The sequence below is a fragment of the Prionailurus viverrinus genome, chromosome D3 (assembly GCF_022837055.1).
Source record: "Prionailurus viverrinus isolate Anna chromosome D3, UM_Priviv_1.0, whole genome shotgun sequence".
Lineage (NCBI taxonomy): Eukaryota > Metazoa > Chordata > Mammalia > Carnivora > Felidae > Prionailurus > Prionailurus viverrinus.
The window spans coordinates 41,894,858-41,922,063 of record NC_062572.1 but is presented as its reverse complement, the minus strand read 5'-3'; the positions used below and the strand labels follow the sequence as shown (position 1 = coordinate 41,922,063).

General features: G+C 39.3%; 1 protein-coding gene and 1 long non-coding RNA gene across 2 annotated transcripts in view; both read right to left on the bottom strand.

Annotated features, from left to right (window-relative positions):
* Positions 1-1,209, bottom strand: part of MYOM1 (myomesin 1) — a 207,696-nt gene extending 206,487 nt beyond the window's left edge. Inside the window, exon 1 of the mRNA XM_047827904.1 lies at positions 1,191-1,209. The gene's annotated coding sequence lies outside the window, so the exon portion shown is untranslated. The remainder of the gene's footprint in view (positions 1-1,190) is intronic.
* Positions 1,210-1,212: 3 nt separating this feature from the next.
* Positions 1,213-27,206, bottom strand: part of LOC125149162 (uncharacterized) — a 135,695-nt gene continuing 109,701 nt past the window's right edge. The window contains exon 5 of the long non-coding RNA XR_007145826.1: positions 1,213-1,290. This is a non-coding gene — a long non-coding RNA (uncharacterized LOC125149162). The remainder of the gene's footprint in view (positions 1,291-27,206) is intronic.

Below are 27,206 nucleotides of genomic sequence, written 5' to 3'. Positions count from 1 at the left end.
TTTTTCCCCCTTTTTCCACCTGTGTTCCAGATGCCTGTCACCTTCACCATTTTGCTACTTTGCTCGAATATTTCAAAACAGACCTCAATATTGAAATTCTTCCATGGCACGCTGTTCTTTTATTTGAAAAGACGTGTTTGATTCAGAAAATACACAGAGGTTGCCCTACTTTCTTTGCATCTGGGCTAAATTGGAAGTAGGCAGCAAAACGGGTAACCTCCTGACTAGCGGAAGTGAGGCTGACCAACAGACAGACTACAGCCTGTGGGGAAGTGGTGGCCAGCGGTCAAATGCGTTTCCCCAGCCTTTATGCTACATTGTGTCATAGAGGCCAGGAATGGCAGGCACATATGGAAATCAGTGGCCTCAGTTGAAAGTAGAGTCCAGATAGAGTTCATACCACATTGAGAAATCATATTCGTATTCATAATGTTTGTTCTACATCTGTGGGCACACCCACGTGCATTCATGCAAACATAAATGCATCAAATGTCTCTGGAAAGACACATATAAGAAGTTGGTTGCTCTTGAGGGGGTAAATGAGTAGCCGTGGGCCAGGAATGAGAAGAAGACTTAATTTTACCATAAATACTCTCTTTTTAAAAATTTGGAATTTATGCCTGCATTTCCCATTAAAAATTACAACACTTGATAATCATCAAAACCAGAGAATACATTCTACAACACTGGGTATATCTAATAGTAGTCCCCTAACGCAATTTCTCCTTTTGCATAAGAGGAATAAAATCCTGCTCGTTAACTCAGATGGAAGAGGGATTAATGGGGCATGTTTATACACTATAGTTTGACTACAATGGTGGATGAGTGCCAAAGGTATGTTACCATGTAAGCAAATGGCTTTTGAATACCACGGGCTTGGGGGGCTCCTGGTAATAGTGCTATGGAAAAGATGGTGAGGACTTTGGTATGTGTATTGGTTGAGCCTGGATGATACATTTCTGCTCCTGTTACTGAAAGGCCCATATTCTTGGAAGGACCTGAACTAAGGCTAGAGTAGCAAGGATTGAGGAAATGAATGACTACGAAGGAGATACCGAAGAAGCAGGTTGTGGAGACCTTCTTTTCTCCCCCTCCTCAGGCAGCCAGGCAGCTGCATATAAGATGTATATAACCCTTTGGTTAGGCCATCTTGCTTCCCTCCTTGCTGCCACCACTAGATGGACACTCACCTAATTTTCTGGAACTTGAATCCAGGGCTTTCTCCAATTCCTTCCAGATTCTCCAGCATGATCCCTTCTCCCTCTTTGTAGATGGCCCAGAAAAAAGAGCCTGGTGAAAGAACAGAATGCAGATGGTGTATGTCTCATATAGTTTACCTTATCAGGTTACTTACTTAGTTATTCATTTAATAAACATGTATGAGAAACCTACTGTAGCCCATAAGCTGTGTTAGGCTGTAGAGATGCAAGACCACAAACAGTTAACAATCTAGTGGGGAAAATACATTTTTAACAACTGTGTAGGAGTGGGATCGTCTGATAAGTGTTAACAGAACCTGCGCTAGGGTAACATAGGAGCATCTACCAGGAGCATCCAAACTAAACTAGGGGTATGGTGATCAAAGAGGTGACGAAGTCTAGACTGGAAAGGCATGTGGGGGTCCTCCAGTGGGCAGTGGGGGAGTGGGGATGGGTGTGCGTGCTGTCGCTGGTTGGTGGCCGGTGAGTGGGTGTTGAGAAGAGTGTGGGGCACTTAAGAAAGAGTTCATAGTATGTAAAATGAAAAGCGACCGTGGCTCATCAAGAACTACAAACTGCCAGCATGTTGGAAACATAAAATCTGATAGGACAGAAGTGTAAAGGGAAGGAGAAGGGCTTTAAATGTCAAACTAATGCATTTGAATAAATCTGAAGCTGGAGGGTGACAGAAGGGCCCTGGGGCAGGGGAATGAGGCAGGGTAAAGACTGGGTAATAGGAGTGGGGCAGAGATGGTGAAGATTAGTTGCCAAGAGTAATTCTCAAAAGCCAGTCCCAAATCTCAAAAGCACATGGTGGGGGGTGGGGGGGGGCTTGTTAAAAATAGTCTCTTGTTCTGACCCCTCAAACCAGAATCTCTGGAAGAAGAGCCCTGGGATATGCTTGATAGGAAACCTCGGGAAATTCTGAGGGAGAGTGAGTGTAGGAATCTCTGAACTACATCCAGTGTCTTCCGTTCACTGCAGACCCTAGTCGCTGTGGGCTTGCCGTGTACTTTCATTCTTGGTGGGCACTTGGTAATCTGAATACGTGTTATTTCATTTAATGGCTGAGACCTTAAAACACGGTGGTTAAGCACTCCAACAAATTTAACCTCTGGGGAGGAGTGTGGTGTTAATACTTCTATACGTGGCACCGTTCACAGACCAATTACGTTGGATTTCCAGATTAATGAAATGACCATAGAGTTGCCAGGCTCTGAAGGAATTGGAGCTTAGACAAGAAAAAAGGAAGTAAAATTTGTAAATGATTTACAAGTTCCAGTATTCTGTTTTTAGTTATGAAGCCAGACTTCACCAAAAAGAGGAAAAGGTAAAAAGAGAGTAACACTCAAACAGGTTGGCAAGCGCTTGCTGGGCCATCACGATCCATATGCCCTTGACCTTCCTGTCTCCTTGGCCCGCTTATCTCACACAGTCCTGGTTTGTAGCAGAGTACCGTCTCGGTTGTGAACATTATCTTTATATGGGTTTCGGTCATTCAGAGGACACACACAGGCTTTCAAGGATTTGAGGGAAACTCCTTGTTGAAATGTTTACGTTATTTCCTCTTTACAGCTGCACTGCAAGCGGCACACATTGCTTCATGCTCTGCAGATAATATTCTGGCTCCTCTCTCCTTGGCTTCGGCACTCATCACTTCCCTCCGAGCCTGCCTGTTGTTTCTTCTCTTTTGTCACATCTGGCCCTCACCCAAGTTCAGCCTGCTTTTCAGTGTGTGTTTACTGGCATTCTTAAGCATTTTGAAAAGCCGTGTAGTGTTTTCACCTTAAAACATTTAGGTTACAGGAGGAATTGAATTAAAGATGATTTTTTTTTCATTACAATTACTCTTCAGTTAGCACGTCCAGTAACACCGAAAAATTCTGAAACCTGAGTTTTATGAAACTTGAATAGTAGTGTGTTCCCTTTGCTCCCAAATGACATGTGGTCACAAACGGAATGCCAACTTCAGTCCATGTTCTAAGCCAGTGGCATTTAGGGAGGTGCCCCTGGTGCCCCTTGCAACTCTTCCCATCTTCTCACCCCTTCTACACTGGGAAGTCCTCGAGTGCATTCCACAGCCCATTTGAAAGGCTTCCTGAATTTTCCACTCCATCCTCTCCTCACTGGGTCAAATGCTGAGAGTCAGAAGGACTCAAATCAGGCGGCATAAGTTCAAATCTAAGAACTTGTTAGCTTAATAGTTGGACCTATTTTGTTTTGGACAAAATTGCTAACCTCTTTAAGCCTAATTTTGTATTATCTGTGAAATGAGGCTAACATTAGCACCCACTTTAGAGGGATGCTGTGAACGCTGATTATGGTAATTCATGGTAAGCACTTAAGATAATGTCTGGCTCATTGTAAGTATTCAAGACACTTTAGTCACTAATATTTCTCCAAGGTTTATTGATAAATACTCTTATTTATAGCACAGTATTATCGAGAATTATAAAATCTTTTTTTGGTAAAAATTTGTTGTCAAGAATATGATCACTGTGGGGTACCTGGGTGGCTCAGTCAGTTAAGCATCTGACTCTTGATTTCAGCTCAGGTCATGATCTCACGGTTGGCTCCTGAGATCAAGCCCCATGTTAGACTCTGAGCTGACAGTACGTGGAGACTGCTTGGGACTCTGTCTCTCCCTCAATCTGTGCCCCTCCCCTGCATGCACTCTTTCTCTCTCTCAAAACAAATAAATAAACTTAAAAACAAAAGAATATGATCACTGTGATAAGACTAAAAACATAATCAATGAACCAAATTAACTTTTCATGCCTTGTGATCTTTATCTAGTCCTACATGTTCCTTGTTTATGCTTCTTATAGCATCTTGAACACATGAACTGGCTAGCATTCCAGGTTGATATGTTTTTACTTTGTGAGTTCTTTTTTTTAATTATATTTTACTTTTTAATTGAGGTACAATTGACATATAACATTATATTAATTTCAGGTGTACAACATAATGGATATTTGTATATTGTATATCTCATGAAATGATCACTAAGTCTAATTAACATTTGTCACATTACAAAGTTACACTTTTTTTTAAATTGTAATGAAGACCTTTAAGATCTACTTTCTTAACTTTCAATATGCAACACAGTATCATTAACTATAGTCACATGCTATACATTACATGCCCATAATTTATTTTATAACTGGACGTCTGTAACTTTTGTCTCCCTTCACCCCCCACCCCCACCCCCAGATTGATTCTGTAGTGTGACAAAAAACAGACTAAGTCATATTAACCTAAGTAAGAGTTGCCACATATTATCATCACAAGGGAATTTCTAATCTTCTAGTTAAAAAGAAAATGCCACAACAGCAAGTATTTGAGAGAAAACATCAAGCTGTCTGATTCTATGTATCCCAAGTCATTCAGTGAGGAAATGTTCCTTGACTTTGTTTTAAAGTAATAAAATGCACATGATAACAATTCATAGAGTAAACAAGGATGGAAAAAGAAAAGTTTCCTACCCCAGCCTCCTCTCCACTCCCCAGAGGAACCCAAGACTGACAATTATTTATCTATCCAAAAGTTTCGTAATGCTTATACTGGCATGTATTCTAGAAGCTCTGTACATCAGTTTGGCCTAAGAGTTCTGCCAAATTCTGCGATTTGGTTTCAACTTTGGCCTGTGGAAATCTGAAGAGTCAAATGCCAACTCATAGAGAACCCTGGCATTCTCAGACTTGTGCACGACCAATTATCAAATTGGGGAGGGTGAGGTTGGGGAAGGGGGTGGGGAAGGGAGCGGTTGTCTGCAATTTATCAGCCTCAAGCCAAATCTGGCTTTTCTTTTGTTTTGTAAATAAGGTTTATTTTTATTTTTTTTAATATTTTTTAAAATATTTATTTTATATATTTTTGAGAGACAGAGCATGAGCAGGGGAGGAACAGAGAGAGGGTGGCACAGAATCCTAAGCAGGCTCCAGGCTCTGAGCTGTCAGCACAGAACCAGAAGCAGGGCTCAAACCACAGACTGTGAGATCATGACCTGAGCGGGACTTAGCTTAACAGACTGAGCCAACCCAGGCGCCCTGTGTAAATAAAGTTTTATTGAGATCCACCACACCTATGCCTTTATATAATTGTCTTTGGCTGCTTTCACGATAGGTGGCAGGGTTGAGTAGTTGCAACAGAAGCTTGGCTACAAAGCCAAAAGTATTTCATTTCCAGCCTTTTATGGAAAAGGTTTGCCATTTCAGATTAGGCTATTATCATGGCTAATCAGCATAAAACACCCATGATCCAAACAAGGCAAGTCATTGGTTGCTAATATCTGAACAATCACTTTTAAACATAGGAGGCATTCTAGGTATAATTTGGATGGAAATATCTCCCCAAGTGTTTTATGTTGAAATTCTTTCAGTTAAAGTGTGTATTTACCATTGTAATAATAATAATAATAATAATAATAATAATAGTGTAATAATTAATGTTGTAAAAGTTAAGTTTGTGAACAAAAGTCATCATTAGGAATTTTCTGTTTTTCTTTTCTTTTTTTCAAATGTTTATTATTTTTGAAAGAGAGACAGAGAGCAAGCAGGGAAGGGGCAGAGTGAGGAGGACAGAGGATCTGAAGTGGGCTCTTTGCTGACAGAAGACAGCCTGATGTGGGCTCAAACTCATGAAGCGGGAGATCATGACCCAAGCCGAAGTCAGACACTTAACTGACTAAGCCACCCAGGTACCCCAAGATTTTTCAACTAATTAAATAAATAAGGCAATAGATTAACAGTCAGTGCAAATAATTAAGGCAGAGTTTGAGAACTTTAGGAAAGGATAGAAAGTAAGTCCTTTTTGAGTCCACAAATGTTTATAAAAAATAAGTATAAATTTTAAGGACAATAATCAAGATTAGAGAGTATCAAAATTCTAGTATCTGCAAACTTGTTTGGTGAAGTGAGTGAATAAGATAGCTCTTAAGAATTTTGATTAAGGGGCACCTCGGTGGCTCAGTCGGTTGAGTGTCCGACTCCGGCTCAGGTCATGATCTCACAACTCGTGGGTTTGAGCCCCGCATGAGACTTTGTGCTGACTGCTTGCTCAGAACCTGGAGCCTGTTTCAGATTCTGTGTCTCCTTCTCTCTCTGCCCCTCCCCTGCTCACACTTTGTCTCTGTTTCTCAAAAATAAATAAAGGTAAAAAAAAAAAAAACAGGAGAAAGAATTTTGATTAATTATTTATTATTTAATTCCAATTAGGCCATGATTATTACAAGAAAAAAATCTATTCAAGAATTCTTCACATCTTGTAAAGATGAATTAAATGCAGAATGGCAGCTTTGTTATCACTTCAGATTTTCCAAAGAAGGAAAACTCCAATATCACATGTAATAATAACCTGACATATTTAGACATAATAAAGATTATGTAGAGATATAGAGAAAAAGGAGGTACCCCAAACACATTTTGTTCTCACTCTTGAAACTTCAAAAGGGCGGGCACCATGGATGAACTTTGAGGACATGATGCTAAGTGAAATAAGCCAATCACAAAAGGGCAAATACTGTATGATTCTACTTTTATGAAGTATCTAGAGTAGTTAAATTCATAGACATGGAAAGTGGAATGAATGGTGGTCACCAGGGACTGTGGGCAAAGAAGAACGGGAAGTTATTGTTTAATGGGTAGAGAAGTTCAGTTTTGCAAGATGACAAAAATTCTGGAGATGGATGGTGGTGGTGGTCGCACAACAATGTGAATATACTCACTATCACTGAACTATATACACTTACACATGGTTATAACGTAGTAAATTTTATGTCGTGTGTATTTTACCACAATTTAAAAAAAAGGTTTGATGAGAGTACAATTCTTTATAAGAGACAATTCTTTATAGCTTTGAGTCTATCAAACTCAAAACTTTAAACAGAATCTTGTTGAATTGACCCCTATCGACTGCTAATCATTTTTGTCTCTGGCCATACCACCCTGAATGTGACTCATCTTGTCTGATTTTCAATAATTGAAGTAAAAAGATTCTGGACAGTTGCCCACTCTATAAATCTTAGGTACAAATTTCCTTCTAGAAAACATGCTACTGAAAAACTACTTCCTAAATTGTATTATGCTACACACACACACACACACACACACACACACACACATCAAGATGTTATTAAAGCAGCTGGTTGAAAAAGAACACCTAATTTACCTGTTACAAATGTGCAGTACCATGACCACAGGAGCTGCTGACCCACTGACCCCACTGGGGAAAGCACTGTTCCTGAACCATGATGGCAATCTTTAAAGATGTGTCTGCTAAATATTTAACTAATATTTGACTTTTCATTTGTTTATTTATTTTTTAAGTTTATTTAAAATTTTTAGTAGTCTCTACACTTAACATGGGGCTCAAACTCACAACCCAGAGATCAAGAGTCGCATGTTCTTCCCAAGGAGCCAGCCAGGTGCCCCATAATATTTGAATTTTTAAATAAAAATTCAGACTTATTCTTGTAGCAACCCAGACGTTCATTCTGTGATGGTATAATCTGTTTCAGTCTTAGTTTTAACTGTATATTGATTTTAACAGCCAGCCATTTGGAATTCAGCCAAACTGTGAAGTTGGTGTTGAAGTACCTACAAAAGCATATGTATTTTTTAAATGTACATGAATGAGATCAAAGTATACATGCTATATTTAATGTTTAATGAGTAATAAATCTTGGATAACCTTACATATTGGGATATACCACCCACAAGTATTTATCTAAGAGAAATAAAGGCATATGTCCTTACCAGACTTACACACTAATACTCACAGCAAGCAGCTCCAGGTTTAATAGCCTCAAACTGGAAATGACCCAAATGACTATCAACAGGTGAATGGCTAAACAAATCATATCTATAAGTGGAATACTAATCACCAATAACAGACATCATCTACAAATATACAGTACTATACAATGGAATACTAATCAGCGACTTAAAAAAAGAATGAACTATTGATACATGCAGCAACATAGATAAATCTCAAAATATTTACGCTGAGTTAAAGATGCCAGACAACCAAAGAGTATATACTGTATAATCCCATTTATATAAAATTATAAAACTGCAAACTAATTGATAGGGATGAAAAAACTGCTGGTTGCCTGGGGACTGAGGATGGGGAAGAGAACAAGGGAGAGAGAAATTACAGGGACACAAGAAAACTTTGGAGGTGATAATACATTATTTTCACGTGGCCATGGTTTATACTCTATCAAAACTGATCAAATTGTTTAAATCTGTTTGCTTTATTATATGTCATACATACTATATCATACATACATACATACATACTATATCTCAATAAAGCTATTCAAAACCAAAACAGGGCACCTGGGTGGCTCAGTTGTTAAGCATCTGACTTTGCTCAGATCATGATCTCACCGTTCCTTAGTTCAAGTCCCAAATCAGGTGATCTTGAGCCTTGAATTGGGTGAGCCCCACTTCTCTCTCTCTCTCTCTGTCTCTCTGTCTCTCTCTCAGTACAACAACAACAAACCCAAAACAAAACAAAAAGGTTTTAGGAGTTGGTAGTGTGTTTACTCACACATTCCACAAATTCGATTTTACCAAACTCTTCTTTAGTAAGAATTTTTAAGTCTATTGATGAAATTAGCCCTTCTCAGGAATGTGTATGGCAAATATTTCCCCAATTTTGTTTCTTGTTTTTTAAAAACCGTATTTATGATTTTTAGCTAAACTGAAATTTCTTACATTGTTATCAAATTAAATGCATGTCTTTTAGGTTTTTGGCTTGCGGTAGCATAATCTGCTTAGAAAGAAGTTCCTCTTCAAAATTATGTATTTAAAATGTTCCCACATTTTATTTGCTTTATATTTTACATTAAATTCTGTCTTGAATTATTTTTGGAATAAGGCAGGAACTGAAACTTATTTTCCCCCCTAAATGGTTAACCAATTAAACTGACACAATTTATTGAATAATTACTCTTGTTCCATGGATTTTTGTCATCTAAAAATACTTCTGTATCTTTGGTTCTATTTCTGGACTCTTTAATCAACTCCACTGGTCAGTTATTGAAGTTTTATAATAGATGCTCATATCTGGTAGGACTAGTCTCCCTCAATTTTCTTCTTTATTAGCTTTTTGGTTTTTTTGCATATTTTTTCCTTGTTGTTTCCTTTTTTTATTATTATTTATTTATTTATTTATTTTGAGAGCAAGAGATTTATTTATTTTGAGAGGGAGAGAGAGTGCGAGCCAGGAAGTAGCAGAGACAGAGAGAGGGAGAGAGAGAGAATCCCAAGCAGGCTCCACACTGTCAGTGCAGATCCTGACCCTGGGGCTGGAACCCACCTACCGTGAGATCATGACCTGAGTCGAAATCAAGAGTCATCCGGACACCCAACCAACTGAGCCACCCAGGTGTCCCCACTGGCTATTCTCATATATTTATTTTACAAAGATGAATTGGAAATGAGTTTCCAAGAGTTAATGTCTCCTAGTAATACTGTCTTTATGTTCATCCTCTTTGCATTTGCATTTGCATTTTTTCATGTATGTCAATAATATAAAATTTGATCCATAAAGATTAATTAATTGACATTTAATTTTTTTAGCATTTATTTATTTTTGAGAGACAGAGAGAGACAGAGCATGAGCGGGGGAGGGACAGAGAGAGAAGGAGACAGAATCTGAAGCAGGCTCCAGGCTCTGAGCCGTTGGCACAGGGCCTGAGTGGGGCTCCAACTCATGAACCTCAAGATCATGACCTGAGTTGATGTCAGACGTTTAACTGACTGAGCCACCCAGATGCCCTGATCCATAAAGATTTATGACAGTTATATCTTTATTCTTTTACCATGATAAAATTCCCCTCTTTATCTTTTTTCAAATTTCTTTCGTTGAATTCATCCTTGACTGATTATGATGCCAGCTCTCTTTTTTTGGTTTTCATTTCCCTGGGATGCATTGATCTATCTTTCCCTTTCAATATTTCTGACCAACTTTGTTTCTCTTTTTAAAGTTTATTTATTTTTGAGAGATAGAGAGTGTATGTGGGGAAGGGGCAGATAGAGAGGGGGACAGAGGATCCAAAGCAGGTTCTGTGCCTTCAGTGCAGAACCTGATGCAGGGGCTGCAACTCATGAGACCAGGACCTGAGCTGAAGCCAGATGCTTAACCATCTGAGCTATCCAGGTGCCTCTGAACAACTTTGTTTCTAACTCTTTAGCATTTAATTGCTTTTAACCAAATCTGATTCCTTTTTTTTCCTAATATGTATTTAATACTTTTATACTTATTCATATGCCATATATTTAATATTAATTGTCATGTACATTTTGTATTTCCAACACACCCTTTATTTTACTTCATGATATCTGTTTCTTGTTTTATTTTTTTAATCTTTTTTTAATTTTTTTTAACATTTATTTATTTTTGAGACAGAGAGAGACAGAGCATGAACAGGGGAGGGGCAGAGAGAGGGAGACACAGAATCCGAAATGGGCTCCAGGCTCTGAGCCGTCAGCACAGAGCCCGACGCGGGGCTTGAACCCACGGACTGTGAGGTCATGACTTGAGCCGAAGTCGGACGCCTAACCGACTGAGCCACCCAGGCGCCCCTTTTCTTTTGTTTTAAAGTGTACTCTACCTTGGTAACTTGAAAGGCTTATTGTCCACTGGTAGGTCTTTTTTTTTTTTTTTTTAAGATTTTATTTTTTTAAGGAATCTCTACACCCAACATGGGGCTCAAACTCACAACCCAAGCTCAAGAGTCACATGCTCTACACTGAGTCAGCCAGGCAGTTTTAGGTCTTCTAATAGTTACCTTTTATGAACTTATATAATTGACTAAATCCCTATTTTTAATTTTTTTTAACGTTTATTTATTTTTGAGACAGAGAGAGAGAGAGAGCATGAACAGGGGAGGGGCAGAGAGAGAGGGAGACACAGAATCGGAAACAGGCTCCAGGCTCTGAGCTGGCAGCACAGAGCCCGACGTGGGGCTCGAACTCACGGACCACGAGATCATGACCTGAGCCGAAGTCAGCTGCTTAACCGACTGAGCCACCCAGGCGCCCCTAAATCCCTATTTTTTAGTGATAAAATGGAGACACTATCTATTGACTCTGAAATCGAAAGGATGAAAAATTACCATACTTAGACTTCCTTTCATATCTCCCTTTCTGTTAATTTTTGCTAGTTATATATCACAGAGACAGATATGGGACTCGATCTCATGATTCTGAGATCATGACCCGAGCCAAAATCAAGAATTGGACACTTAACTGACTGAGCAACCCAGGGTCCCCTGCAGTTGTATTTTTTTTGCTTCATTTTTTTTCTTCTATGGCGGTTTTTTTTTTTTTTGTCTCCTTTAAAAAAAAATTTTTTTTGTTTATTTTGAGAGACAGAGAGAGAGAGCAAGCAGGGGAGGGGCAGAGAGAGAGGGAGAGAATGAGTGCTGACAATGAGGGATTAGAACCCATGATCTGTGAGATCATGACCTGAGCTGAAACCAAGAGTTGGACGCTCAACCGACTGAGCCACCTAGGCGCCCCATCTTCTATGGTATCTTTTAATATGATTTCTATTCCATTTATTGTAGTCTCTGATTATGGATACCAGCCATCCTGATGTCAGACTATTATTATTTACTCTGTATCTAGCTTCTTCCCTAAGATTGTTAAAATATCTTTCTTTTTCCCCTGCATTCTCTGTGATTACTGCAGACCTTTCCTTCATGTTATTAATTTAGTTTTCAGCTATGTGTGTTCCATTCCTTGCTGTCTTGAATCAATTTTTTAAGTAATTCATTGTTTTGGAGTTTGTTGTTTATGTGTTTATTTTGTGTTTGTGGGTTTTTTTGTTTTTTGTTTGTTTGGGTTTTTGTTTTTGTTTTTGTTTTTTAGCATTGTGTATTAGGTATCTCCAGAAAAAGATACCCAGCAGGATATATATATCTAAGCACAAGGTATATCTACATCGATATCTATCTATATCTATATCTATATCATATCTATATCTATATCATCTATATGTGTTTCATCTGTATCTATCCTGTTGGTTAGGAGAGACAGAGAGTTTTAAGGAATTGGCCAAAATGATTATGGAGGCTGAAAAACCCCAAGATTTGCAGGCTGCAATTTGGAGACCCAGGAGATTTGGTGTGTGGTTCTAGTCCAAGTCTGAAGGCCTGAGAACCAGGACAGTTGATAGCCTAAGTTCCAGTCAGAAAGCTGGCAGGCTCCAATGCCAATGAGAGCCAATGTTTCAGTTTGAGTTGAAAGGCCAGAAAAGAACAATGTGCCAAAAGAAGTCAGGCAGGAAGACTTCCTCTTACTCAGCCTTTTTTGTTCTATTCAGGTGTTCAGTTGATTGGGTGAGGCTCACCCATATCGGAGAGAGCAATCTGCTTTACTCAGTCTATAGATTCAAATTTTGATCTCATTCAGAAACAACTCATAGAAACACTCACTGTAATGTTTGACCAAATGACTGGGCATTTTGGAGCCCTGTGAAGTTGACACCTAAAAGTATCACACATTGCAATCTTAGCCTTCTATTGCCTTAGCTCATCTTTGATTTCTTGTTTCATTGAATTTATATATTAATTTTGTTTCATAGAATGCAAAGCATTTGCTGTTTTTCTTTAGGTTTTTAGATATGTTTCTTCCCAGATAGATTTTACTCATTTGTTCCTGCTCTTTTTCTGTCATAGTGTATTTGCCTTGTCTTCATACAATCCTCCTCTCCATCTTACTATTTAACATGGGGGGACCCTATCCAGATTTCCTATTTTCACAGATAGGGTGTGGATGAATTCTTATTTACAATCTTTTTCACACTGATCTGAGGCCTGTTTGTCTTCCTGTTAGAAATTCTGAGGCTGAGTCTTTTGTGTTTTCTCTCTTGTTGTCCGAGGGCAGTTTGAAGGGAACATCCATCAGCTAGAATTAGACTCGTCCATAGAAGAGAAAATTCAAAGTAACAGTGTCTTCAATCAGAAAGAGGTTTGATCCTCTCTCACTTAGAAGTCTACCAACCGTCACAGTTAATATGATACTCTGCAGTGTTAGGGTCACAAACTCAAGTTCACCATGTGGTCTCAGGTCACTCTAGCTCTACCCATCACATCTGCTTTTTGCCCAGTAAGAGAGAAGAGGAAATGGGAATGCCCACTCCATTTAAGTACCTTCCCATAAGTTGTACACGCCTCAAGCTTAACACCTATGAGTGCCTCACTATGGGGTAGCTTAGAAATATCTTTTTTGGCGGACACAAGGGTGGCTCAGTTGGTTAAGCGATCTATTCTTGATTTCAGCTCAGGTCATGATCTCATGGTTTGTGGGATTGAGCCTGTTGGACTTTGTGCTGACAGAGCCTGCTTGGGATTCTCTCCCTCTCTCCCTCTCTGCCCCTCACATGTGTGCTCTTTCTCTCTCTCTCTCAAAATAAATAAACTTTATATATATATATATATGTATATATATATATATATATATCTTTTTTTTTTTTTTCTGAGTGCCTGTGCTCTGTAAAATTGTGGTGTTTTTGTTTGTTTGTTTTTGTTTTTAAGTAAAGAAGAAGGGAAGAAGAGACAGGGTACAACTATTGGTGTCTACAGGGATGGGGATTGGGGCAGGAGGAGAGGAGGAGCTTCAGCTGAGGCCACGGGCTCTCATGTTGGTGGACCTGGTCATTGCTCTTTTTGCTGTATTTGGGTTAAAACTCCTGTCCTACAATTAATCCCACTTTATCGGTAGAGTATATTTACTCTCAGATTCTAGCTGCTCTCCAGTTAAAAGTAGAACCGTGAAGCCTTTGCTTCTGATTAAGGAAAAACGTAGGCATTTATTTCCTCCGCTTCACCTCTGCTTCACCTGCTAATTGCCCCTCCTTGGCAGCCACACCACTCCCCTACCAATGGAGGAAAGAAAAGATAAACGAAGTCTGTGGGGTTTGACAGCGAGCACTAGTGAACAAAGGGTTTCAAATGAAGGTTTCTGTGCATTTCTTTTTTGTTCACTTCATTTAATTTTAGGGGAGACTCTGTGATCTAGCTTCATCAGTCTTCTATCCTAACCTGAAGTCATCTTCAAATATATCTAGATGGAGACAAGACATGTAGTTGTAAATTGGGTGGATGATTTTATCAGAATAAGAAAACTCATCTCTTGAATGGCTCCCATGTCCCTGTAATGGATACTGTAGTAATCCAGGATGACATGTAATGACTCTTACTGACCTGAAGATACACAAGTATATTTTTCTTAGAAAACTAATTACCAGATTATTTATAAAACTAAAATTTTACCAAGAAGTAATAATATTCTTCTTCAGGTGCTGTTGGTTATTTTTCAGCTCCCAACTCTGTTGGTTATGGTAACCCAAAAAGGATTTTGATTTTACGACACTTTATTTATTTATTTATTTATTTATTTATTTATTTATTTTATAACACTTTAAAATGGACTTTCAGGGAAGCCTCCAAAACTATCTTACTGATGGATTTTATTTCACCATATACATCTTTTGTATTTTTCTCCTTAGACAGCTGTCTCTTAAAAATTCAGACTGGGCTGTGGGGCGCCTGGGTGGCTGAGTCTGTTCAGCGTCAGACTTCAGCTCAGGTCATGAACTCACAGTTCGTGGGTTTGAATCCCACATCAGGCTTTGTGCTGACAGTTCAGAGCCTGGAGCCTGCTTTGGATTCTGTGTCTCCCTCTCTCTCTGCTCCTCCCCAGCTTGTGCTCTCTCTCTCAAAAATAACTAAATAAACTTAAAAAAATAATAATAAATAAAATTCAGATTGGTCTATAATGACAGTCTGGTTCATTTAAAAGGCCTGATTAGAGTGAATAATAATGATAAATATAATAGTTGTAACTAACATTTATTGAGCTCTTACCAATAATATCTTTGCTTAAACATAGCTTGGTACTACTCAGAGTAGAAATACTGTATTTGTTTCCAAATTAGATTCCTACACTTTAGTGGGAAAACTTCCATCCTTTGCCCTCCTTATTTTAATGGGACACTTACATTGTAAATAGCATCCCACCCCTCATTATAATACTGGCCTACGTGCCCAGAAAGCTGTTATATATTGCTAACTCACTTTTCTGCTCATGTCCCTAAAAGGAAGACAAAATTGCAGCTTTCCTGTTGTGTGCCTCTATTTCTATCACCTCAGCTACCTTTGGGTCACTCAGCTGTACCATAACATGCTTGGTGACTGTGGCAATTTGATTTTTTTTTTTTAATTTTTTAAAAAGTTTATTTATTTATTTATTTTGAGAGAGACAGAGACAGCACTAGTCGGGAGGGGCAGAGAGAGAAGGGGACTTTTTTTTTTTTTTTTTTTTTAGTTTATTTATTTATTTATTTTGAGATAGTGATTTTTTTTTACAAAGGCTATACAGTAGCTTTGCTTTTTTAGGGGAGGGTGGGGGGTGCTTTCATTTTATTTCCATCTTGGATAGGCAGAGATTTTTCTTTTCTTTTTTTTCCAGAAAATGGAAATCCCAGGAGAATGTATTGCTGATTCTGGTTTTCATTTGAATGCCCACCCAGGTCATGAGAAATGAATTGTAGTCTTTGTTCTGCCCCAAGCTCAGAAATTCCAACTTACAGGAAATTGGATAGAAAGAGAACTGTTTGCAAGAACAGCAGCCATTAACGTGAGCTCTGCAATGATCAAACCTTCATCTGGGGAGACTTCACACCTCTGTGAAAGCAGAAACAAGAATGGAACTAGCTTAGCCTCTCACCTCCTGATTCCCATTTCTAGAGCAGAATATCATATTGTGTCAGTCTGAGGTTTTACTCTTAATCGTTAGGATTCTCTGATTTTCTTTTACCATTCTCAGAATGTGTGTATTTGCTGTTGAACAATATCAAAAAATATTTATAAAGAGTAGTTTAAAGGGTGGGGTGCAGAGGGGAAACCATCGATTTTAAATAAATATCAATTGTCACTTTTTTAATGTTTACTTATTTATTTTGAGAGGCAGAGAGAAAGTACGCACACAAGTGGGGGAGGGGCGGGAGGGCGGGAGAGAGAGAATCCCAAGCAGGGTCCACGTTCAGTGTGGAGTCTGATGCGGGGCTCGATCTCACGACTGTGAGATCATGACCTGGGCTGAAATCAAGAGCCAGATGCTTAACGGGCTGAGCCACTCAGGCACCCCTCAATTGTCATTTTTGCTTCACCATTTTGGACTTATACTGAAGACTGATTTTATAGTTATCCACCAGATCAGTGGTAAATTTGATCTTCACCTTTTACTACAACACTACGGGGAGTTTGTGATCAGTTGCTTTCTAAGCTTTTCTGTTCAAATCCTAGCTCTCTGACCCTAAGTATCTGGCGACAGGGTCACTGTCTACAGGAGGCACAGCTGCCTTTGCCACTGCCATCTCCAGCCTCCTGAAAGTTATTTCTTAACTTCCTTCCACACAGTTGAAAGGGTGTTGGAGTTGGAGTTTTCTCAATCCCCGTGTCCCATATCCCCAGAGGGGATCTGCTCTGGGTAGGTGAGATCATACAAGGTCGGCTGATGGTCAGATACCAAAACTCTGTGCTGTGCTGTATTCATTTGGGTGCTCCCCCACCCCCAACACATTGGTCTCACACCAGACACTCCCTTTGGAAGGGGGTCCAATTTCAGCACCCTCTAAATCAGTGCTTTGGGACTCCAGACTACTCCCAATGAAACAAAATCCACTTAAAGACCTGCTTTCTCTCTAGTCTTTATGCTCAGATTCTACAATTTTACCACAGTTATTCTTTTTTTTTTTAAAGTTTATTTATTTATTTTGAGGGAGAGAGAGAGAGCACAAGCAGGGGAAGAACAGAGAGAGGGGGAGAGAGCAAGAACCCCAAGCATGCGTTGCACTGTCAGCTCACAGCCTGATGGGGGGCTAGAACTCATAAACTGTGAGATCTTGACCTGAGCCGAAATCCAGAGATGGATGCTTAACCAACTGAGCCACCCAGGCAGCCCTTACCCCAGTTATTCCTTTTTTTTTTTTTAATGTTTATTTATGTTTGAGAGACAGAGAAAGACAGAGTTTGAGTGGGTGAAGGCAGAGAGGGAGGGAGACACAGAATCCGAAGCAGGCTCCAGACTCCAAGCTGTCAGCACAGAGCCCGACATGGGGCTCAAACTCATGAACTGTGAGATCATGACCTGAGCCGAAGTCGGACACTTACCCACTGAGCCACCCAGGCACCCCACCCTAGTTATTCTTAATTGTTAAATAAGGAACAATAATCTTTCAATATATGTATTCTTAGATGCTATACCTACATTTTGGGGAAGGTAGAGGTAGGCACTGATTCTGAGTAAAAGCAGCAAGCCATACAACAGGTATGAAAAATAGAACTTAAGACTAAAAACAAAAAATAAATGTCCCTCTGTAAATTCTTTTCCTCCTTCCGCATTGTTTTCTCTGATCTCTAGAGCGTGTCAAAGTTCAAGCACAAGTAAACGACAACAAAAGAGGCCTAGAAAAATTCTCTTTTTAAAAGAGATGTATTCAGTGTAAGATCTTTCACATAATAATTTTTAAAAAGAACACAGTGAACAAGAAAGATAAATTAAAAGATAAGACGATTTTTAAAAAAACAGAATAGATTAAAGCCCCGTTGGCCCCTCTACCTTATCCAGCTCGACATCCCATATCGTCAGCTGTGCTTTTTGTTTTGTTTTTAATAATGAAGGCTTGAAACTAACCTTTGGTTATAGAGGTCAAAATAGGGGTTACCTTTGGGGGACATTGACGGGAAGGATCCAGGAGAGCTTGCTGGGTACTTGAGCTGGGTGACGGCTACAAGGTGTGTGTGTGTGAAAATTCATCAAGCTGAGCACTTACAACTTGGGCCCATTAATAAATGTAAGTTACATCTTCCTAACAAAGAACTTAAAAATCTGTGAAGATTTGGGGTGCCTCGGTGGCTCAGTTGGTTAAGCATCCGACTTCTGCTCAGGTCATGATCTCAAAGTTCCTGAGTTTGAGTCCCTTGTTGGGCTCTGTGCTGACAGTGCAGATTTGACCTAAACTATGCTTATGAAGAGGCCCAACGAGCATTTCTTGAGTCACATGCTGTGTTTGGTGGGTACAATGGGGGACTCACATACTGTACTATATGTTGCAAGTATATCCAGGTGCCAGTGAATCAGGTGGGTATCTAGCCCTCACGGTTTGGAGGAGATTGTTTACTTCAATGCATTTAGGCTAGCTACTTCAAACGTTAAAAAAAATAAATTCTTTTTTAAGTTTATTTATTTTGAGAGAGAGGGAGAAGGAGAATCCCAAGCAGTCTCTGCACTATTAGGGCAGAGCCCGATGTGGAGCTCGAACTCACGGACTGTGAGATCATGACCTGAGCCGAAAACAAGAGTCAGATGCTTAACCAACTGAGTCACCCAGGTACCCCTACTTCAAACTTATTAAATGGAAAACATTTAATAATTATGAGGCCTTTGTTTAATACATGTTAAGTATAGTATTTTTCAAGAAATGGTAGTTTAACAATGAGATCTAGGGGCGCCTGGGTGGCTCAGTCAATTAAAATCCAACTGGCTCAGGTCATGATCTCACGGTTCGTGAGTTCGAGCCCCATGTCAGGCTCTGTTGACAGCTCAGAGCCTGGAGCCTGCTTCGGATTCTGTCTCCATCTCTCTCTGCTCCTCCCCTGCTCATACTCTGTCTCTCCCAAAAATAAACATCAAAAAAATTTAAAAAAACAAAAAAACAATAAGATCTAAATTGATTGAAATTTCAGGTGCATTTGGAGCAGTTTCCCAGAGACTACGCATCAAAGTAGCAAAGTGCAATGATCAGTTACATGACCAGGGGTCAGCAGACTTGACTTCTCCTCCTGATTTTGTCACCTAAACTCATTCACCCAAGTCACATGAACATTCTGGGCCTCACTTTTCTTATTTGTTAGGTAAGAAGTCACAACTTTAAAATTATGAGACTATAAAAGTTTGAATTTTGTAAACTCTTTGAATGGATGAATTGGGCAGTTGCCTGTCCTTAAAGGAGAGGTGATTTTTTTTTTAAGTTTATTTATTGGTTTTGAGGGAAAGAGAGCAAACATGAGCAGGGGAGGAGCAGAGAGAGAGGGAGAGAGAAGATCCCAAGTAGGCTCCATGCTGTCTGAGCAGAACCTGATGTGGGGCTTGAACCTACAAACCATGAGATCATGACCTGAGCCAAAATTAGAAGTCTGACACTTAACTGACTGAGCCACCCAGGTGCCCTGGGAGAGGTAATTTATTAAAAAATAAGAAATTACATGGAAACAAATTCAAACAGTATAGAAAGACATAAAATGACCTCTCCCTCTCCACCAAATATAATTAGTGTGAATAACTACTTATCCTTTAAGAAATATTTATGCAAATATGTATGTAGACTTTAAAATGTTTACACAAATGACTTCATAGTAAATACTATCTATAGTTTGCCTTTTTTTCACTAAATAACATACTGTGGAGGTCTTTCACATGAAACATGCAAATTTACCTCACTCTTCAACATTGTGCATCATAATTTATTTAATCAGTCTCCTACTAATGGATGTTTGGGTTATTTCCAGAATTTTGTCATTACAATTAATACTGTAATAAAAAGCCCTCTATGTATATGAATAGGCATACTTTTACAAACATATACAAATATATGCTAAAATAATTTCACTAGTAGAATTACTGGGTCAAATGATGAATGAATTTTTTTTTAAGTCCATACCCAACATGGGACTCAAACTCATGACCCCCTGAGATCAATATTCTCAGGCTCTACCGACTGAGCCAGCTAGGGGTCTTGATGAGTGCATTTTAAATTTTGGTAGACTGTGTTAAATTACTTTTCCAAAAGGTTTACCAATTTATCCTCCAACCAACCATATTAGAGTACCTACTTCCTCCCACCCTTGCCAACACTGGGCGTTGCCAATCTTTTACTTTTTTGGTTAATTATACATAAAAATATGGTAAGAGTTAGATTTTAAGATCAGAATTAAATGATATAAGATTACCAATCTTAATGCACTTCCTTATATTTAGCTTAACAGAGAGGTCCCTTTCATCTTTTAAGTGTTTGGTGTTTTGCATTTATCAGCCCGTCAATTTATTCTATGATAACTTTGGAGGTTTAACAATTAACCAGATTTGCTTAGGCTGCTAAAGACTATCAAGATACATCTTACATTTGCATTGCGTTTCAGTCCCTCATTTAGTTTCAGGAAAAAAAAAAAAAAGTCCTAATGGGCACATCTTCTGCAACTTAACTCATAGAGATGAAAACACAATGTACACTTCACTGGCTACATTGTGCCCTGAGACTTGAACAGTGAGTGATCAGGCAGCTCCCAGAACAATCAGGTTAAAAGGGAAAACAGGTTATGCTTTGCAGAACACACTTGAGTTTTCTCAGGTTAACTCAGGTATGTTTTCTCTCTGATCTCGGAGGGTTCATCCTAACAACTACCTGCTAATCCTTCAAGAAGAGCAAAGTGCAATACCCTATCTTGATATTGCTTCGGGCAGAAATATAATTGTTGGATATCAACCATGTTATTTTGCATCTGGTTTCCCAGACTTCCTTGAACACAGCTGGTAGGAACATGTCTATTTACAGAGAGGAAAAATGACACTCAGTAATAATTAGTGATGGATTCAAAGTCATTAGTTTGGGCACACCTGAAATACAATTTCAGACTTGAAAACCTTCACTGCTTGAAAAATTATCACACACAGTTAACTTTCACTACTCCCACAAGAAATCCTAATAATCTCCAGGAGTTTTTATAACTTTCCTTTGAGCTACAAAAATAAGCATCTATCTGCCATGAGCAAATCTCTAGAGTTGACTGATAAATATTATTTGTCATTTAAGCCCCCTAAAAAGTATCTGAGAATATATTTGCCACAGGCCTGGTTTTTTACGTAACCACAAAGAAACCTGGGAACAAAGAGAAGAGGTAGAGAAGGAAGGAAGGAGAAGAGAGGAAGACAAGAAAGGAAAAGAAGGAGGTGGTGAGGGTGAAGCTGGAATCCAAGGTCAGCTGGGTCAATGGGGGAGGGGTAGGATTATTTCCCAATTTGTATTGGTCCAGCCTAATTTATTCCATCAGTTACACAAGATGACATGTGTCAATTTAAAAGGTTCTCTCAGTATAATTAGATCTGCAAAATGGAATTCATATTACCACCAAACATTGGGAGAGGACACTGATAATACATGTTAAAAATATAAGAGAGAGAGATTTGTGTCAGGAAACGTAGAGCAGATGTACTTTTGCCCGTTCTCCCACTAAGTACAACCCCGAGCCCTGGATGTTGTATATAAAACATATATAAGAAAACTCTCAGAAGTGCAGAGAGGAAGGCAGACCAGTTAGGGACCTCAAGACACAAGGAACAACAGGTGGTGAGTTCCCTGGGTTTGCTTTCTTGCCAAGATGTGGAGCTGAAGGAGCCACCAACCCAGAAATGCCAACAGGCACAGACAAAACAACAAAAACAACAATAAAAGCAGATTCTCTCCAGTCAGAGGGCCAGGTAAGGAGCCACATAGTCAAACCCTATAAAGCATGTACTGTGTTCATGGATTGGATCCTCAACATAGCACAAATGTTAGTTCTTCCCAAACTGGTATATAGGTTTAACACAATTCTTACCAAATAGTAGCACAATTCCTGTAGATATAGACCAGATTAGCCTAAAATTTATAAGACAAGGCAAAGGAACTAGAATTGCTGAAACAAATTTGAAAAAAAAGAACAAAGCAGAAGGAATCAGTTTACCCAAACTCTATCAAAACTCAAATAGATCAAGAAATAAAGTACACAGGTGCATGGGTGGCTTAGTCATGAGCCTGGTGCCAGCCAGCTCTTGATTTCGGCTCACTCACTCATGATCTCACAGTTTATGAATTGAGCCCCACATTGGGCTCTGCACTGACAGTGTGGAGCCTGCTTGGGATTCTCTCTCTCCCTCTCTTTCTGCCCCTCTCCCACCATACTGTCTCTTTTTTTAACCTCTATTTCTTTTTGAGAGACAGAGAAAGACAGAGCACAAGTCAGGGAGGGGCAGAGAGAAAGACACAGAATCAGAAGCAGGCTCCAGGCTCTGTGGGCTCTGAGCTGTCAGCACAGAGCTGGACACAGGGCTCAAAACCCACAAACCATGAGATCATGAGCTGACCCCAAGTTAGATGCTTAACCAACTGAGCCACACAGGCACCCCATAAACACTTTTATAAAAAAGACATAAAGTACAGCATATTCATACAATAGAATACTATGTAGCAATGAATGAATGAACAACAGATACAGGCATGAAATGAACAAATATATACAACTTTGGGTAAAAGAAGCCAGTCACAAAAGACTATGTGTTTTTAAATTTCATTTATATAAATGTTGAATTTTTAAAAATTTGAATAAATTCGAGTAAATGAATCACTGCTCATATCTTTATAGATAAACATCAATAAATACATTAGGCAATGTAAAGTAAAAATAGGTGTTGCTAATATCTTACTGAATAAGCTAATTTCTTACTAAGATAAATTAGAGAATGGTATATAGTGTGATAAACGTAGAACTGAAAAGAATGTAATCACTCCTCTTGAATTTATTCCTTTCTGGATACTAATTCCACAAATTTATCTTCTATCTGGTGTTTAATTAGGAAAGATTTTTCCCAGTAGGTTTATAGATTATGTTTTGAGAATACTCTTCATATGAATTGAATAGTTAGTTAAAAAAACAAAAAAAAGGGGGCGCCTGGGTGGCTCGGTCGGTTAAGCGTCCGGCTTCGGCTTAGGTCATGATCTCACAGTTCGTGAGTTCCAGCCCCGCATCGGGCTCTGTGCTGACAGCTCAGAGCCCGGAGCCTGTTTCAGATTCTGTGTCTCCCTCTCTATGCCCTTCCCCACTCACACTCTGTCTCCCTCTGTCTCAAAAATAAATAAACATTAAAAAAAAAAAAAAGACAAAACAAAACAAAAAAACAGAGAATGCTTTGAGATTTTGTTAAATTAAGAATTTCAGATATCTATGGGTTTTTCTTACCCAATAAGGTGTTTTGTTTTTTTTTTTAAAGTAATTTCTATACCCAATGTGGAGCTTGAACTCACGATCCAGAGATCAAGAGTCACATGCTCTACTGACTGACTCAGCCAGGTACCCCCCACCCCCGACCGATAAGGGATTTTATTTTATTTTTTTAATGTTTATTTGTTTACTTTGAGAAAGAGAGAGGAAGAGAAAGAATCCCAGGGGCTCTATGCTGACAGCATGAAACCCAACAATGTGGGGCTTGAGCCTTTGGATGGTGAGATCATGACCTAAGCCAAAATCAAGAGTTGGACGCTTAACTGATTGAGCCACCCGGGAGCCACCCCCCCTCCAAGGGTTTTAAAATAAATTCATTAAAGTGCTTCAGGCACTTCTCTTATCTAACAGTATTGGCTATTCTCGGAAGTTATTAGGACAACTCTACTCTAAAACTTTTGATTTTTATACTATAGTGTGCAATGTATTTTATTTAACCCAATAAAATATAATTAATTTATTTAGAGTTTAGAAGAGTAAGTATAAGAATTTAAGTCATATACCTATGGGCATATTTTAGTTTTCTGTCCTTCCCATGAGTAAACAGCTGCATTTATCCATTCATGGCTGACAAAACCCATTTGTTGGTACTGTACTATCAAAGTTACTTTTGCAAATGCAAAATCTGGCAGCATTTTAATGTCGAATTATCACATGTACTTGAATAAATCTTGAGAGAGAGAATTGCCAATTTTGAAGGGTTACTGAAGGTACTAAAATATTCACCAGACAAGATGTCTGCCAAGCACTTCAAAAGTCCAACTGCTTCCTCAAATTACACACTAGACGTAGGAGATTTGAGGAATGTTAACAAAATGAAAATATTAGTTGCTCAGATACTTTGAAATATGAACTGCTGAAATTGGAAGTAGCTATAGCTTTGTCCAAGGTCAAAGGTCGATGAGAAAATGTCTTTCTAGACAGAATTAGCAAAATTCTGAAATCTGTTCAACGAATGATCACAATCACTACAAAGCTGGCCAGACTTTTGATTAGGGGATTGGAAAACAGAGAAACAGGTAAAGATTCTTAAGTGGTCTAATTTATGAAGACTGGACTTCTGGATTACTCACTCATTCAAGAAACAAAGCTGAAGAGTCTATTCTAGCTGCTGATCCCACCATCTCCATGAAAGCAGCCCCTCAGCAGATAGTGGTGTTTCATTTGTTGTTGTTGTTGTTGTTTAAATATGGAACAAATCTACCTGCCCAGCATGTTTTCCCACTGTCCATGATGTGACTTCTGCCAGTCTTGCCAACCCAAACTTGCCTCCCCGTGAATGTTCCCCAACCTCACATCATGCCCCACCTTTTTTTTTAATTTTTTTTTTTAACGTTTATTTATTTTTGAGACAGAGAGAGACAGAGCATGAACGGGGGAGGGTCAGAGAGAGAGGGAGACACAGAATCGGAAGCAGGCTCCAGGCTCTGAGCCATCAGCTCAGAGCCCGAGGCGGGGCTCGAACTCACAGACCGTGAGATCGTGACCTGAGCCGAAGTCGGACGCTTAACAGACGGAGCCACCCAGGCGCCCCCATGCCCCACCTTTTTAAAACTCCTTGTCCTAAATCATTCGTTCTCACTCTTGGCTAAAAATTAAAATCATGTGAAAAGTTTTTTAAACATTTACTACCTAGGCCCCGCCCTCAGAGAGTCAAATTTAACTGCTCTGGGGTAAGGCCCAAGAGCCAGAAGTTTCCCAGGTGACTCTGAAGTGCAGCCAGGGTAGAAAGCCATGGCCTTAGAAGCTCACCTCCTCTGCGGAAGCTCTTCCCCTGCCCCGCCTCCCCCTGTGATCCACCTACCATATTTTTACTCAATATTCCACCAGCAGCACACCATCACTTCACCTCTGAGTCATTTCTCGACTTCCCCAGGAAGAAAATCCTCTCTCTCCTTTGTGCCTCATTATGCAGTCTGCAGAGTTCCCTCCCAGCACCTGGTGTGAGTTAATGATCTTTTTCCACTGACTGATCTCTGCTTCCACTGGACTGTGAGTTTATGGGGGTGAGGTTCATCTATGTATCCCTGGTGTCAATAAGCATTTCCGGGAAAAATGAGGGACAGATAAACAGCTTTAAGAACTCCATCTTCGCTGGTTTTAACCTCCAGAATCCCTTGGGGGAATATTTCCAAAGACCCATAAATTCTCCACATGCTCCATTACAGACCTGGCAGGAGAGATAGGTGAGAGTGGAGAAGTTGGAGGGAATGTCCATGGCTGTGAAAATCCTTTAGGCCCAACTGTTGGGACACATTCCCTTAGGGTTTTTGCGGTCCATTTTGGTATTCTGAAAGTATCAATAATAGTAATGGCTATGTGCCGGGTATTCTTCTAAGATCTTGTTTTCCCCCAATGTTATTGAGGTATAATTGACAAACAAAAAATTACATATTCTTAACATGTACAATGTGATAGTTTGATATACGTATATGTGGTGAAGTAATTACCACAATCAAGTCAACTAACATATCTATCACCTTATATAATTACCTTTTTGTTTTGTGGTGAGAACATATAAGATCTACTCTTTTAGCAAATTTCAAGTATACAGTACAGTATTATTAACTAGAGGCATTGAGCTGTACATCAGATCTCCAGAACTTATTGATCTTGCATACCTGAAACTTTGTGTTCTTTAACCAACATCTCTCAATTTCCTCCCCTCCCCAGCCCCTGGTGACCACCGTTCTCTCTGGTTCCATGAGTTCAACTCTTTTCGATTCCACACATAACAGATCATGCAGTATTTGTCTCTCTGTGTCTGGCTTATTTCACTTAGTGTAAGTTCTTCAGGTTTATCCACGTTAACTCAAATGACAGAATTTCCTCTTTTTAAAGGTTGAATAATATTCCTCTGTGTGTGTGTGGGGGGGTGTTTATTCATTTCTCTGTTGATGGAAATTTAGATTGTTCCCACATTTAAGCTCTTGTAAGTAGTTCTGCAATGAATGTGGGAATGCTAATCCTGATTTCCTTTCTTTTGGGTATGTGCCCAGAAATGGGATTGTTGGATGTTATGGTAGTTCTATTTTTAACTTTTTTGTTTGTTTGTTTGTTTTAAGTAATCTCTATACTCAACATGGGGCTCGAACCTGTGACCCTGAGATCAAGAGTTAAACACTCTTCCAACTGAGCCTACCAGACACCTCCTATTTTTAACTTTTTGAGGAATTTTCATACTGTTTTCCAGAGCAACTGTGCCATTTTGTATTCCCACCAACTGTGTACAAGGGTTCCAGTCTCTCCACATCCTCACCAATACTTGTTGTCTTTTGTCAAATAACCATTCTCGCTGGCGTGAGGTGATATCCCATTGTGGTTTTGATTTGCATCTCCCTGATGGTTAGTGATGTCAAGCATTTCTTCATATACTCATTGGCCATTTGTACATCTACTTTTAAGAAATAGCTATTCAGGGGCGCCTGGGTGGCGCAGTCGGTTAAGCGTCCGACTTCAGCCAGGTCACGATCTCGCGGTCCGTGAGTTCGAGCCCCGCGTCAGGCTCTGGGCTGATGGCTCAGAGCCTGGAGCCTGTTTCCGATTCTGTGTCTCCCTCTCTCTCTGCCCCTCCCCTGTTCATGCTCTGTCTCTCTCTGTCCCAAAAATAAATAAACGTTGAAAAAAAAAAATTTTTAAAAAAAGAAATAGCTATTCAGGTTGGTCATCCATTTTTAAGTTGGGTTGTTGCTAATAATATCTTTATATTACAGTTAAAGAAATTGACACTAAAACCTTACTGATTTTACTTCATATCTGCAACAACCTTCTAAGACAGTAAAGCTCAGAGGCTAAACTTACTCAAGGTCATAAGGTTAGAAAGCGAAATTAAATTCAATTCTGCTACTTATCTCTTTAGATGGTTGAAAAGCACTGCCCTATGGATTTTAATAACC